The 13,987-nt window shown below is 42.8% G+C and overlaps 1 protein-coding gene across 4 annotated transcripts in view; it reads left to right on the top strand.

Annotated features, from left to right (window-relative positions):
• CPNE1 (copine 1) overlaps positions 1 to 13,987 on the top strand; it is a 37,822-nt gene that overhangs the window by 11,975 nt on the left and 11,860 nt on the right. The gene's annotated exons all lie outside the window — the stretch shown is intronic.

A 13,987-nucleotide genomic window follows, 5' to 3' on the forward strand; every position in this document is an offset into this window, starting at 1 on the left:
AACAGTCTTTGGGAGTAATGTTTCAACAGCAGATCTTTGTTTCCTTTATTTTGTTTCCTTTTGGAAGTCTGAAAGTCCCCTTGCTGATGGCAGAAGGATGTGATTAGGAGTCAAGCCTTTCAGTTTACCTTTCCAATTTTGCTCTTTGTTTCTTTTTCTTTTTTTTCTTTTTAACAACTTTTATTAAAGTTTCACACTATATTGGAGTTATTTGGGTGCTTGTTTCTTCATGTTTCACATTAGAATAAAATTACTGAAAAGGAAAACTTGGCTTCATTGTTCACAGCCTTGATTTAAGATCTTGGTGTGTGTTGACTGGCGGAAACTGGTGATAACTGTGTCCAAGTTCCAATGGATCACAACAGTGCTTGCCTTGTTGTGAAACGTAATTAAATTCCAGGTGTCTGGAGTTAAATGCACAGTTCTGTGTTAACTGTCTTTTGATTTCATGTCTAGATCCTCTTGGTAATGGGTACAGGGTTATTAGGATTTGAGTTAGTAGCAGCTTATGCTGCGAACCGTGCTTGTGTGCCTGTCCCTGAGGACTTTCAGAAAGTGCAGGTTTGTTTTGGAAATCTTTCATTTTCTGATTCTTGATTTTATGTTATTTTTTTCTGAATTAAGATGTTCAAATGCTTATCTAAAAAAATATGCAAACCGATACAAAAAGCCACTGGTGTTTGGGACATTGACATGGATGGAACAGTTATGTGGAGGATTTGGGGTGGGGAAGGGGCTCCTGATCTTGCCAAGCAGTTGATGCTCCAGGTTTTTCAGCATAAATTCTTACTAAATTAATAAGTAAATATCCCCTCTTCCTCGAGAGTAGGCTCTTGGAAAATAGGAAATTGTAGGCACTACCAAGTGTTACTTGCAGATACAGGAAATTTTCAATAACAACTGGCTTTCATGTTAGAAACAGCCTTAAGCTGCATGTTGTTCTAAATTATGAGGGATACTCTTATGGTAACAGACTACACTGCTAGATCTGGTAAAATTGCTTACTTCACATGTATGTGTATTTGTGGACAGCCTTAAAAGTAAGGGGTAGGACCTCTGAGGTCCCTTCTCCGGTGTGGAAGGTATGAACTGCCCTTGAATATTCCCCGTGAGGCTGGCTGCTGATAAGAGGTAGCAACAGAAAGAACTGGGTAAAGGACACTACTCAAATTCACAGTTTTGGCTTTACTCTGAGTGTCAGGAGCTGACATCCTGCTTAATCTCCTTGGAGCAATGCAGTGGATGCCCCTGATGTCCCAGTTTCTTCCAAGTTATGTTAAGACGGTACTTGTGTTTATACAACTGGCTAAGTCGATGTTTATAGCAGCTCCTTAAGTGCTAGTGCCTAAAGTACTACTTCTGAAACAAGTGGTGAAGTGTTATATTCACAAGGTGATTTATGTTAAACATACATATTTTTGCTGTCCCATTCACAAGAGAAAGTATGACTATAATAAACTATATAGTGACAAACCTGTGATGTATATGGAAGAGCTGCACTGGTTAGATGAGGGTGACTTTAAAGTTACCAGGTTTTTAAGCAGTTACATGTAAATGTCACAGTTGGATTTTGTTTTTAACACAAGTCAAATCTGTAACATCGCAGACAACATTAAAGCCAGTTCCTTATTGATGAATTATTGGTGCCATGTTCTAAATGTGGGTTTATGAGCGCTTTGAGGCTTTGTGCGCTTAAAGAAAAATGAAGGATGCTACTTTGTATTCTAAGTAGTATTCCTTGCATAGCATTTAATGTTTTCCTTGAATGTCTATGCTCTGAATCTGTTGTGAGTGGAGAGGAAGATCGATGCAGAAGTGAAGACTGTAGTCGTCTGCCAGTTGACACCGAAGGTCTGCTTTCTAAAGAACGTATGTCCTGGTCAGTTCTGATCTGCTTAGGCTGTCCTCTGAGAAGTTGTCTGTGTGAGATTAGCAGCTTGTTTCACTGACAGTATTTTGGTGTGCTAAAGACTGCAGACTCTAGAAAAAACAATACTTTTGCACACCAGTGGTGTCTTAACTGTAAATAACACTTGCAGTTTCTGTATCTTGTTTGTCCTCAGTCTTCTGCTGTGGTGGTTCCAAAGCTGCTTCTTTCCACAGCAAATGCTGTTGGTCCTCAGCGTGTTCAGCAGTGTGCACCTCTGAACCATGTTGGCCTTCTGATCTGCAAACCCCAAACCGCCTCCTGTTATGCACCACTTAAAGCCTCTGGCTGGACAATGGACCACTCTTTGGGAGCAGCTGTTTTTGAGTGATTATCCAGATATGTGGATTAGACCCTGAATCAAAGCATTGCAATTCCTGTTTAATACAGGCTCTGTTGCAAGGAAAAGATGAGATTCTCTCTTTGATAACTGATTGGAAGGGAGCAGTTTTGAAACCGGACTGGTATATAAGGAGATAGTTTGAGTCTAGGCACAGATGAGTTTTATGTCAGTTTGCTGCTTTAGATATTGTTCAGGTCTTTAAAAAGAAAGAAAAGATGCTAAATTCTGATGCTGTAAGGTTTCTGAGGAACGGTGCCTTGGGCCTAGAAGCAGTATTGCCAAATACAGTTGCTCGTCTTTGTCCTTCTGCAGGTTTGCTAATGTTTCCTTCTGTTCTGTGGCTGTGTGTTCTTTCATGGTCTGGGGAAAACTGAGCTAGAGTTTGTGTACAGAAAGAATGACTTCTGGTGGAAGAAGAGAAACTTAAATGCTTCTGCAGGAAGAGAAACCTCCTGGGCTTCTCTTTGTTTGGTTTTGGCAGTGAGAACATGACTGTAGTTGAAAGATTTGCCTTTCTCATGGAATGACAATCTGTTGGTAGCATGTATTCACCTTCAGGTTTGTGGCTGTGCACTCAACTCCGCTGCTCTGTCCCTATGTTGCACTCAGGTAGGTATAATGTAGCTTATTTTCTATGCAGATGACTTTGTCAGGGATTTTCTCAGAGCTGTCACTTTGTGCAATGTTTGGGTGTTGTTTGTGCGGGGAGTGCTTCCCACCTTCCTGACTTGGATCCTTTTCACTCCTGAGTATAAATACCATATTCCTTTTCCATAGCTCTAGGCTGAGCGTGGTTGTCAGATGGTTTAGCCAGGACTCTTTCTCACTCATGGGTCTTCACTTCCCTTGTTACTCTTCTGGTTTTATGTATGTATTCACAGCATGGCAGCTTAGGAGAGGAGCAGCCAGATGAATTCTGACCCGAGTAAGCTTACTCCCGTGTGGCAGTTTTTTCTCTTGTATGCTCTCACATCTACAGCCCTAAGTTCAAAGGATCTTGCCAGTTGCTTCCCAGATATGAAAGCAAGCTTTAAGAAATACTGAATATGTTTCCTTTCAATGAGTCCCATTTCCACAAAGCCAGATTTGTGACTCTGTGCTTACTACTCTCACACCAGCATTACTGGCTTTCCCCTCAGTTTTGGGAGGTGTTTTGTTACGAGTTACCAGTGATTAGACTGTAGTTCCTCATTCAGTTGACAGTGGGTCACAGCCAGGATAATTTCAAGGGGTAGAGTGGGAATTGCCTTTACAGTACATGGTTGAGTACGTTTTCCCTGTAAAGTTTAAGACCGAAAATGAAGGATTTGGAAGGTTTGCACAGGGAAAACGAGCTGATCCTGCCTAAAGCTTTCGTGGTTGGCATAGCCTGGCTTTTTGGACAGGTTGCTGCTTCTGGAAGGCTGGTGACTTTGAAATCTTCATATTGTGGTTACAGTGTTGTTAACCAAAGAAATCAGTAGGATGATGTCGCTCTGATTGTGACCATCTGAAGGTAGGTGGAACTTCCAAGTAGCTATTTCATAGTTTCATTTCAACCATTTCTCATTAAATGTGTCTCTCTCTGGCTTTGCTCTGTGTGACAGCAGGAAGCTTGGCAAATGTTTTCTAGCCGCTTAAGCAGATTTGGGGAGGAAAATGGAACCTAAACTCCTTCAAGAATTCCTTTTAGATAGCTTTGATTGAGTGTCTTCTATGATAAAATTCATAGGACTGCTGTCACTGAGGTTTCAGGTCCCTGCATAGCACCTATTTACTCAGTGACCTTGCTGTGGTGGTGCTTGCCAAAATGTGCTCCATAATGTGAGCTTATTACAAAACACTGCTGTTTTCAGCAGTGTCACCAAAGCAGTGATGCTTGTTTTGACTGGAGGATGGATGTGGAATGTGGAAGGTCCTTGCTTGTTTGAACAGAAAACTCAACTCGGAAGTGAAAATGATGGTTGCCAATAGCGTTGGGTTATTAGCCAAATGCTTCTAATAGAAGGGCAGGAATTACAAATCTGTTCTTCAGGAACACTAATGCAACCAGCTACAAAAGCAAAGAGACTAAAGTAAAATTAAGCTTTGGCAATTCATAGACGGAATGGAGGGGAAGCCCCCTTCTTTAAGGAGGGCAGGCAGAATTGTTAAACATTACTAATTCACTTGCCTAAGATTCCTCTGCTACACTGCAGTGTGGCTGCAGAGCCAGGCTTTGTGTTACAGGTACAGTCTCATACGAGTCAGTTGAGTGTTTTCTATAGCGCTTAGAGCTCTTTTCATCTATGGACTTGAGTGCTCTTAGGAGGTAAGTGTGTATGCAGGGTGGTGATGTGGAGCTGATTTGTCTTGGAGTAAGCCAGTGGCAGAATGTTTTCATTCAACTCATGTTAAAGGCACATCAGCATTAGCATTAGTGAAGTTGCTTCAGTGTTGAAGTTGAAAGGTTGCAGCCAAACTTTCACTCTTCAGCTTTAATACAAATAACCAAGTGATGCCCTAATCTAACGAAGAGTGTTCGTGGTTCAGAAACTTCACTGAGCTGCTGTGAAAAAGAGCAGAATAAACTAGTGAGTAGATAAGCTAATCTGAAATCCAAATTCAGTTGCTAATAGTAGAATGTATGAGATCTGTAATTGAGCTAAGTGGTTTGCTGTTAATCCGTTAAACCTGAGCCCTGTGCTGTCTTGCATCTTCTTGGGTAGTAAACCAGAATTTGTTTTGATGGTCAAGTCTGGTTTAAGGTTTATAAAGACGACTGTGGTTGTCACTGAAGTCAGTGATAACCCCTGTATGTATAGAAGAGTGGAGTAAACTGGATGCACCTATTAAAGAAAAAAAAACCTTTCAAGTGTATCTGAAAAGTCACATACACAACATCATGCCATACTGCACCAATGTCCTGAAGGTTTGGAAGGCTTTTTTGTGTCCTCTGGACACTCATCCCTCCCTTTGGGTGATTTTTGTTAAGACAGTAATCCAAATGGCATCTCTACCTTTCAGTACAAGTAATGCTAGTTCTTTGAATGAGGAAGTAGTAAGTATTTGGCTACCCTGATTACTGCAGGAGCAGAAAGGGTGTGCAAACAGTGCTTTCCTTTCTGCTGGATGGCTTGTGCTACTGCTCGTGTTGAAGTCTGTCCTTAGTTGTGCTGGTAAAATAACTTCAAGCAGAAGCAACAGTAAGTTTTCTGAAGCCAAAAAATGTTTGGTTTAAACGAACCCAATAATCAGTGTAATGTAAATCCTAATACAAGTCTGCATATGGTGCGTCTGTGTGAAATATCAGCTATTTTGACTGAATACAACCATAGTATTATCTTTCAATTCTGTTACTGTGAAAGATGAGAGGAGTCCCTGTAAGCCAGTTCTACACCAGCTGCACTGCGGTATGTAGTGCATAACCTTCCTCTCTGCCTTGTTTAGTCTTGAAAAGATAGTAAGGACCTGTTGCGTTGGATGCTTTTGAGCAGCCCATATTCCAAGGTTGCTTATGTGTGTAAGATGAAAACAGATACAGTTTTAATCGTTCTGTGTCTTCAAGTCCTTTTCCTGCTGCAGATAGGTACAGATAGAAGCTGATTGGTGAAGAACCTGCAGTGAACAAACTGCTAAGGTGCTGAGCCTGTCTGAGTTGTCCTGTGCTGCCTGTTGCGGTTACTCAGTTCGTCTCTTACTGTGCAGGTAGCGCTCTTCCAGGTTCCACCTCATGGTGGTTGCTCCAAGTCTCTGTACCCGGAGTAAATGGCATTCAGTTCATGCTTGTACAGCTGTTGCATTTACTCTAGGTTTTTGCTCTGAGACCTCTGCCTTAGTTTGGTTGTATTTGTTAAAAATATCTTGGAACTATTAATTTGACTTTGGGAAAATAAAGATTCTCTCCTGTGGGAGAATCTGAGGCTTGCCAGTGTTGGGTTGTAGGGGTTTGGGTTCTGAACTGGCAGAGGCATGTTTCCTAAATGGTGCGAAACATCTTTGTAGCAACTTCAACCTTTCAGTGACAACAGACTTTGTAGCATATAGGTTGGGAAGTATTGCAGTACGGATACTGTGGCAGCAGGCATGGAAGAAGCACTTGAGGAAATACTTGTCTGCAGTTGTAGAATGTCTTCTCCCATACTGCAGGCAGATTGTATGGTCATTCCGCTTGGCGCAGAGACAAGCAGAATAGCTTGACTCTGTCCTAATGCTGTTGTGCTTTTGGGGAGGTACATAGGCAGGAAGAGGTGGATCTGAAGAACAGAAAAGGGACACAATGTCTGTGTGGTGTTTTGTGGCTTTTAAATACTTCTGTTGTTGTTCTGGATGGGGGAGAGAAAAAGCAATGTTTAAAATCCCTTGCTATAGCCTTACCTTGTCGGTGCCAGGTTTTTGTGGTGGTGGCTTTGTTTGGAGGCTTTTCTGTTTTGGAGCATCACTAATCTGCAGTAAATTGGGATGGAGAAGTGAAGATGTTTGTAGTACAGATGGTAATAATTAAGTGGCAGAAAAGTATTATGGGGATGTGAGTCTCTTGAATCATATACACAAAAGGAGAAAGAAGAACTGAAAGAGAGTATTGGCATAAGAAAAGCTGAACTTGCAGTGAGTAAATCAAAGAAATGAATTTCTTATGAATATTGCAGAAGCAGTATTATGGGATTTTTTCCAGATCATGTTTCAGTAGGAGTTATATTCAAGATTAAAGTCCGTAAAGAAGAAAGCCTGAATTCTGTCATGGGAGTAGGATTCTGTGATGCAGAAGAACCTGAAAGGTCGCTTCTGCTTTATGTCCTTACTCATTTTTAGGCAAGAGTTGTCACTGTGCAGTAATAACTCCAGATAGTCTGAAGAATTCATCTGGGGTATCTCAGCCTTTCTTAAAAGCCATATTTTGAGCTCATATTGTTCATACGGTATGTGCTAGTCTAGACAGATGGACCTTAATGAGTTTCTGCCTTGAAGTTACCAGTGTAATATATCTACATTTAAGGGAATGGGTACAATGTGGGATCTGGAGTAAGTACAGGATTGCTGAGATTTCCAGTCTTTGGAAAGGGTAGAGATTGCGAAAGGGAGCAGCAAAAGGAACACCAAGGTGTTGCATCAAAAATAATGGGTGAGTGTAAGTGGTATGCTGTGATCCTTGTAGGTTGAGCTGCAGTGGACATGCAGGAGTATAGTGTAGTCCTGCCTCAGCTTAAGGAGTTTGGACTGAGGAGTGGAGCATTGAGCTGTAGCCAGACTGATTTATTGGGCATAGGACAGAATGTGCTGGAGATGGGAATAGCAGGAATTTCAAAGGGAAAGAATGAGTCCTTACTTGAAGCAGGCAAAGATGATTTGCAGTGTAAAGTCGCCTGTTTGGGGTTGTTTCAAAGGTCAGTGTGCTTGAGCTTTTAAGTCTGGTTTTCAGTTAAGTTCTTTACATTTCAGTAATAAATACTTGAGAATCACAAGGTTTCGGGGAGGGGAAAGCAGCTGAATAAAAGAATATGAAAGGAATGAAAGAAATCTTACTTGGTGGGAGAAGTCAGTGAGCACTTCAAGGACTGCAGTTACTGTTCCAGCTTCAGCCAAATGAATGACTCCAAAGCCCCAGCCTGCTTTGCATTAGCTTTGCAAGGAAATGGGGTTTGATATTCTGCTATTAAATGCTATGAAGAACTTCGAAGCTTGTTTCCTTTTGCGTGAAGAGCATAGGAAAATAACAGGTTTTGCTTAAGTTCAGGTGTTAATTTGAACCCTGTTGTAATTTAATACAAACTAATAGCTGAAATAGACTCAGTGTTCACGTAATCAGTTTGGTTATGTATGTCTCTGAAAAGAGGAGAAATACATGTATCTGTCTAAAGGTATGCACAGGCCTTTCTTTGAGCTTATTGGTTATGATTAAGGTGGATGTTGGTGGTGCCTAAGTTCAAGGTGAGCATTGAACAGTGTAAAGTTGAAATTGAAGAAGGTGGTGGTGTTTCCTTGGAGCTCGGGCTTGGCTCTCATTTGTCTGCACTGAAGATAATGAAATGACTGAAGTTCTTGTTGGCATTTTCTGCTGGAAATTCGTTCTCTTTGTGATTTTAGTGCTTTATTTCAGCTTTTTTTTTTCTTAAAACTGTCCTGAACTTGTTATTTTTATGATCCTAAATGGGAACTTTGCTTCTCGGTTCTGTGAATGTCTCAGAGGTTGGATTGTCACCGCGTGTGCTCAGCACTTGTTCCCGTGGGCTGACTGATGAGAGCCCCCGAACTCTCGTCGTGACACTTCTTCAGCTTCAGGGTTCATGTGGAGGCAGCTCAGTGAGTAGAACTAGGTCATAACTTCCATGTGTGTTTAGTGCCTTCAGTGCGCAGTGGTCAGTGACCTCTTTGCTTAAGGTTGTAGTCAGGACAAAGGGAAGTGGCACACCCTCAACACTTCACCCTGTAGGAAACACAGGTCAGCTTTCTGCTGTGTCTGTCCTCCCTGGGAGCTCTCATCCCTGAAATGAAGACTATATGATGGGCTATGGATGCTCCTCACCAGGACTGCATCGAGCCGTCAAAGCAGTTTGGTTAGACAGATGTTTGTAACTGCTCAGTGCTCTTACTTCTTTTTTTGCAATTGGGAGATGCCTTTTGTTTCAGGTTTTATGTCAAATTTGTAGTAACAGTTAATTAACCCCCTTCCCACAAAGCTTTGATTGATCAGTTGACACATGATGACAGATAACGCGGAACGCAGTACGGAGAATACTGATTATTATCTGCCTGAAGTAATGCTGGTCTTACTCATCCCTGCTCCAAACCCCCAGGAATAATGAATTTGTAGGAAGAAACTGTAGCTGTTTCTATTATGTGCAGAGCTTCTGGGCTGTGGGATGAGCTCTGTGGCCTGTGGAAGAGCCAATGTGCTGGAAAAAAGCTGTATTGACTGATAATTGTTGTGGACTGTGGTCTTTCTCATGAGACTCCTTAATTTCAGTTTAAACTAAAGATGCTTTTTAATGCATCTAATGATACAAACCTGAATGATTCCTTTTAGAGCCTGGAAGGCAGGATCACACTAGGATTCTAATTTTAATCATACATTTAGAAAGTGATGTAGATGCTACCTCAGCATCAGTTTTGTAACCCCAAACCCTGGAATGTTAGAGGCTGCCCCTGAAAATTGAACTGGTAATCTGAGAAAGCTTTGCTTCTGCTGGAATGCACATCCAGGGATCACAGCAGGAGAAGAGAGGAGCTGTTTGGAAGAATGTAGCTTGATAACTGCAAGATGTAGGATTAAATGAAGCAATGGAAAGGGGAGAAAACTATGTTCTGTTGTTGGGAAGTGCAAGATTTATTAACTCGGTTGGGCTGTTACATGTGTTGGGTTTATTTCTCGAGTTGTTGGGTAGCTTAAGGCTGAGAGGGTGAAAATTGCAGTTGGTTTGTGCTGCTGGCAGAATTGCTTGTGCTTGTGTTCTGTTTGTAAGCAGAATGTAAGGCAGAAGCGGTAGTGAGTCTGGTACAAAATAAGCTCATCAGAATTCAGCTGTCCTTAAGGCTTTAATACCTGTGCTTAAGCTTTACTTAACCAGGTTCTTCAATGTGTAGTATTTGATGTACACTGAAATAGTGTATTGAGTATCCTATACAGTGTGATACAGTTGATGAGGATTTATTCATGTGATTAACCAGGAGCAGAACACAGGTTTTCTTGTCCTGAATCCTTGCTTATATTCCATCTTACGTGGAGCAGTGAAACCAGGCTGGCCACAAGACTGGCTCCTGCAATAAGGCTAATGTTCTCTCCTTAAGACGCCACTAAAAATCCTGCTGGTGATGTGTGATGCCATAAAGTTGTTCAGTTTTTCTTGTCCTTGGGGTGACTCCGTGGGTTCTGTGAGCTGCCACGCTGGGGTGATCAGCCTCCTTTTGCCCTGGGCTCCCCTTTTTCACCTCATTCTCCCCAGTGTTAGGGGGAACGGGAGCCTCTGGCTTTCAGGTTAGTGTGGTACGGAAGCATGGAAGAACAAACATTGTAATTCAGTAATTCTCACCTTATGTGGTCCAATGCTTGATCCTTTGTCGATTAAATGGCCCTCCTGCTGCAGAGGGATAAGTACAGAAGTGGTTGTTTATGCTTGAGACACCCATATGGGGCATTTTGGGGAAATGGGAGACCCTTCAGAGCTCTGAACTGGGACATGGAAACCTTCCAGCACACTTGTGCTGGAGCTTTCTGCAAGCCAAGGTGGATTGTGCCTTCCTTCGCTCATGTTTGAGTTGCTTTTAAGTTTTGGTTAAGCTGAATCAGGAGAAGAACGGTTAGAAATTAATACTAGACTTGTCTGTGGAGCTGCTTTTGGTTACATCGGAGAATGTGCTTTTCTGCATGAAATTAAGTTGATATTTCTGTAGAAATGTGAAAAGGGTGAAAGTTCTGCAATGCTTGCATAAAACTACAGAAAGCAGCAGTAGTCTCTTGTTCTTGCTGTTGCATGGATCTCCTGTGTGATTTTCCTAGAATGTAGCTTTTCTTTGGTCTCTGATTGTTTAGGACCAACTTCTTTACTGGTGTGGTTCAATTCGCTTTAGAGCAGCTGCTTTGAAATATGGGATTCCTCTTTCCGTTCATGTTACACAACTGTTGGAGTTTCTGATCTTACTGGGAAGAAGTGGTATGCATAGTAAACCTAATGTTGCCTTTTTTAACTGGACCTCAGTTTGGCTGTCTGAGCCCTTAAAGCGTACTTGGTGTGGAGCTATTCTGTGTTGTACTTGAGTAACTCGGAACGATGTCTGGGTGAGCAGGGAAAGGCTTCTCTGGAGTATGTGCTTGGGATCTTAGACTTCTGTGGGTAGTATTTTGCCCTAGGGTTCACAGGGATAACATGGGTGATGTATTATCAGGTGCCTACTCCCAGCCTTCTTGGGAGTGTTTGAACATAGTAACACCTAGAACCTTTTTCTCTCGTCGTGTGTCTGTACAAAGCACTGGTAAATGATGAAGCATCACTGCTCGCTCAGTTCAAAACCATACCGCTGGCGCAGCGCTTGCTCCTTGGGAGTAAGCTGGTGTGTGCCAGCTGGGCAGCCTTCAGAGTGATGAGATACCAAGAAGATGTTGCAGGGTTGTGTGAAGGTTCAGAATGCGGGAACTTAAGAGGAAAGAGAAAGCATCACGGGGTTCTGCTTGATGGGAAATGGGATGGGAGGTTGGATTAGACGTGAGGTGGTTCTAAGTGGTATTGTCAAAGCCTTCAGGATGGTCACTCCTCAGAGGAAATGAGCAGAGCCTTTGTGGAGAGGGGTGGAGATGAAAGTCAATTGATAGATACCACAAACAATTCATTTTATTTTATAGGAGAAGAGATGCAGCTACTACAGTAAAACAGAGTTTCCTATGGGGGGTGAAAGTAAATACTTTTGCTTTAGGGAGGAAAAGAGAATATTTGAGACAATGCTGGACATCATTAAATCCTGTTCAGAAGCATCTGATAAGAGAGGTTGGGGCTAGTTTACCTCATTGCTGAGGAGCTCCACTATTATTCCCCCCCTTCGGTATTTTTGTATGTGTGTGGTTGGGAATGAAAACAACCTAAGCTTTTGATCTTTTTAAGCTTTTCACATACAGGCAGGTTTCAAGAGATCTGAGCTGCTTCTGGTGATTGCATGAGCAGGATAACTGGGTAAAGGTGCTTCCCTAGGGGCCAGGCAGATCTTCAGGCTTGACTGAAATAGATGTTTTGTCTTTAACAGACCTCCTACTCCTTGCTCTTGCCGCTGAGATGTGTCGACTGGTGTGTGTGAGCAGGGTTTGCTGCTGCTGTTATTCCAAGGGATGGATTGAAACTGGAGAACACCACGCAGTGTATTTGGAAAGCTGTGAAGTGAAAAAACAACTTTGTGTGGGCTCCTCGGGGATGTCTGTAGGCAGCAACATGTAAACAATTGCTGGCTGAGGTTCAGACTGATGTTTTCAGATTAAACATGAATTTGATCTGAATCTGTTAAGGATAATGGTTGTCTGGGGTTGCTAAACCAGCTTTCTTGTCCCCTGCGTTGGCAAGGAGGGAGTCCAGCCTGTTAAAACAGTTCCTGCTCTGCTGCTACCAACAGCTGGACAGGCTGTAGTCTGTGTGGTCCTGATTGTCACCTGCATCAGCCCGTACCCTGTGATCTCCGGGTGGAGGAGGATGTAGGAAAGGATCCCTGGTGGCTTGTAACTTCCCAAGGGTTCAGCAGAACATCTGAGTTGTGTTTCAAGGGAAATCCTATGCCATTACTGAATCCAAAACAGGATGAGACAGCCTTCTGGGTGTTACTGTATTGAAAGAAATCCTTGAAACCATGGAGTATTTTCTTAATGTCGTAACTGGTACTGATCTGTGTCACTTCACCTTCAGGCTTCATTGTGTGGTCCCGTCTCACACTTTTAACCTACTGGTGCCTTTGTAACATGGTATAAATGTGTATGGACTTGTTCTATGTGCAGTTTGAGATGTGTAGTAATGGTTTCCTCCCAGAAAGGGACTGCTGCTGTTAGGGGATGCTAAAGCTTGCAGGGAGCTGTTTATTCTGATCCTTTGTGCTCTGGTGGGAAGGAAAAGTAGCCCTGGTTCTGTCTCCTGTTGGTACATAAATCTCTGCAATAGATGAAAATAGAGGAGAAATGTTGTTGTGGGAGCTGAGGCTGGCTGTCCTGATCTTCCTTATTGTCAAACAGCTGGTATACAGACATGACTGGTTGTCTGTAGAACTGCACTGTGCAGACGTGACTTGAGATGCAAGCTGGTCTGGTGCAATGGCACGTGTAGGTAAGGGAAAACCCCAACACCTTGACTTGTGGCTTTAGAAGTGTATTTATTAAAGGCAGTGAGTTTCTTTGTGAATCTTGGTTGGGGTTTATGGCAATTGAAGGGGAAGATGGAGGGCTCTGACTGGTAGATTCGAAGTAGTCTGGTCAACTGTTCCACTTGTTTGAAGATGCTGGCGTTCAAGCTGCTGCTGACCTTAGCAGAAAGCTGAACAAGGGTCCTCCTTGCCTAAAGCTTTGCTAACATTCTGACTGAGCACTGGTTTTGCCCTGCCACCATCACCGGAGCATCCGAGTGCCATGCAGTAGCGAGTTAAGTGACATTAACGTCTGTCCAGGGCAGACTGGGCAGTCAAAAGAGTTGAATGTTGTCTAATAAAAGTTAATCTCTTCATTGAGATATTTACACCCTGCAAGTATCAGCCCTGTGGATACTCTTGATACTAGAAAGACCAGACAGTGATTTCCTTCTGAACTCTGAAGGACCTTTCCTAAGAAATACGCACATTTCAGATGCTTGTTAGAGCTCCCAAGCTGTCGAGTCTCTTGAATGGTGGTTTTTTTTTTTTTGATGCTTGAAGCTTTCATCTTCTAAATTTAGTTTAATTTAATCTTCTAAATTCAGATTGTTCAGTCTGGAGAAGAGAAGGCTCGAGGGGAGACCTAAGAGCAGCTTCCAGTGTCTAAAGGAGACAGCAGGAAAGCTGGACAGGGGCTGTTTGTTGGCAAGGGCCTGTAGGGACAGAACAAGGGGGAATGGTTTTAACCTGACCGAGGGGAGATTTAGGTTAGATACAAGGCAGAAGCTCTTCCCTGTGGGGGTGCTGAGGCGCTGGCACAGGGTGCCCAGAGAAGCTGTGGCTGCCCCATCCCTGGCAGTGTTCAAGGCTTGGACGTGGGGGCTTGGAGCAGCCCGGTTCTATCCCTGATGTGTAATAAAATTCAGTTCCCACCCTGTTACGAGCTCGCGCTG

Source organism: Pezoporus wallicus, unplaced genomic scaffold, assembly GCF_028554395.1.
Source record: "Pezoporus wallicus isolate ANWC-B61680 ecotype Strahan unplaced genomic scaffold, APGP_CSIRO_Pwel_v1 contig_11133, whole genome shotgun sequence".
Lineage (NCBI taxonomy): Eukaryota > Metazoa > Chordata > Aves > Psittaciformes > Psittacidae > Pezoporus > Pezoporus wallicus.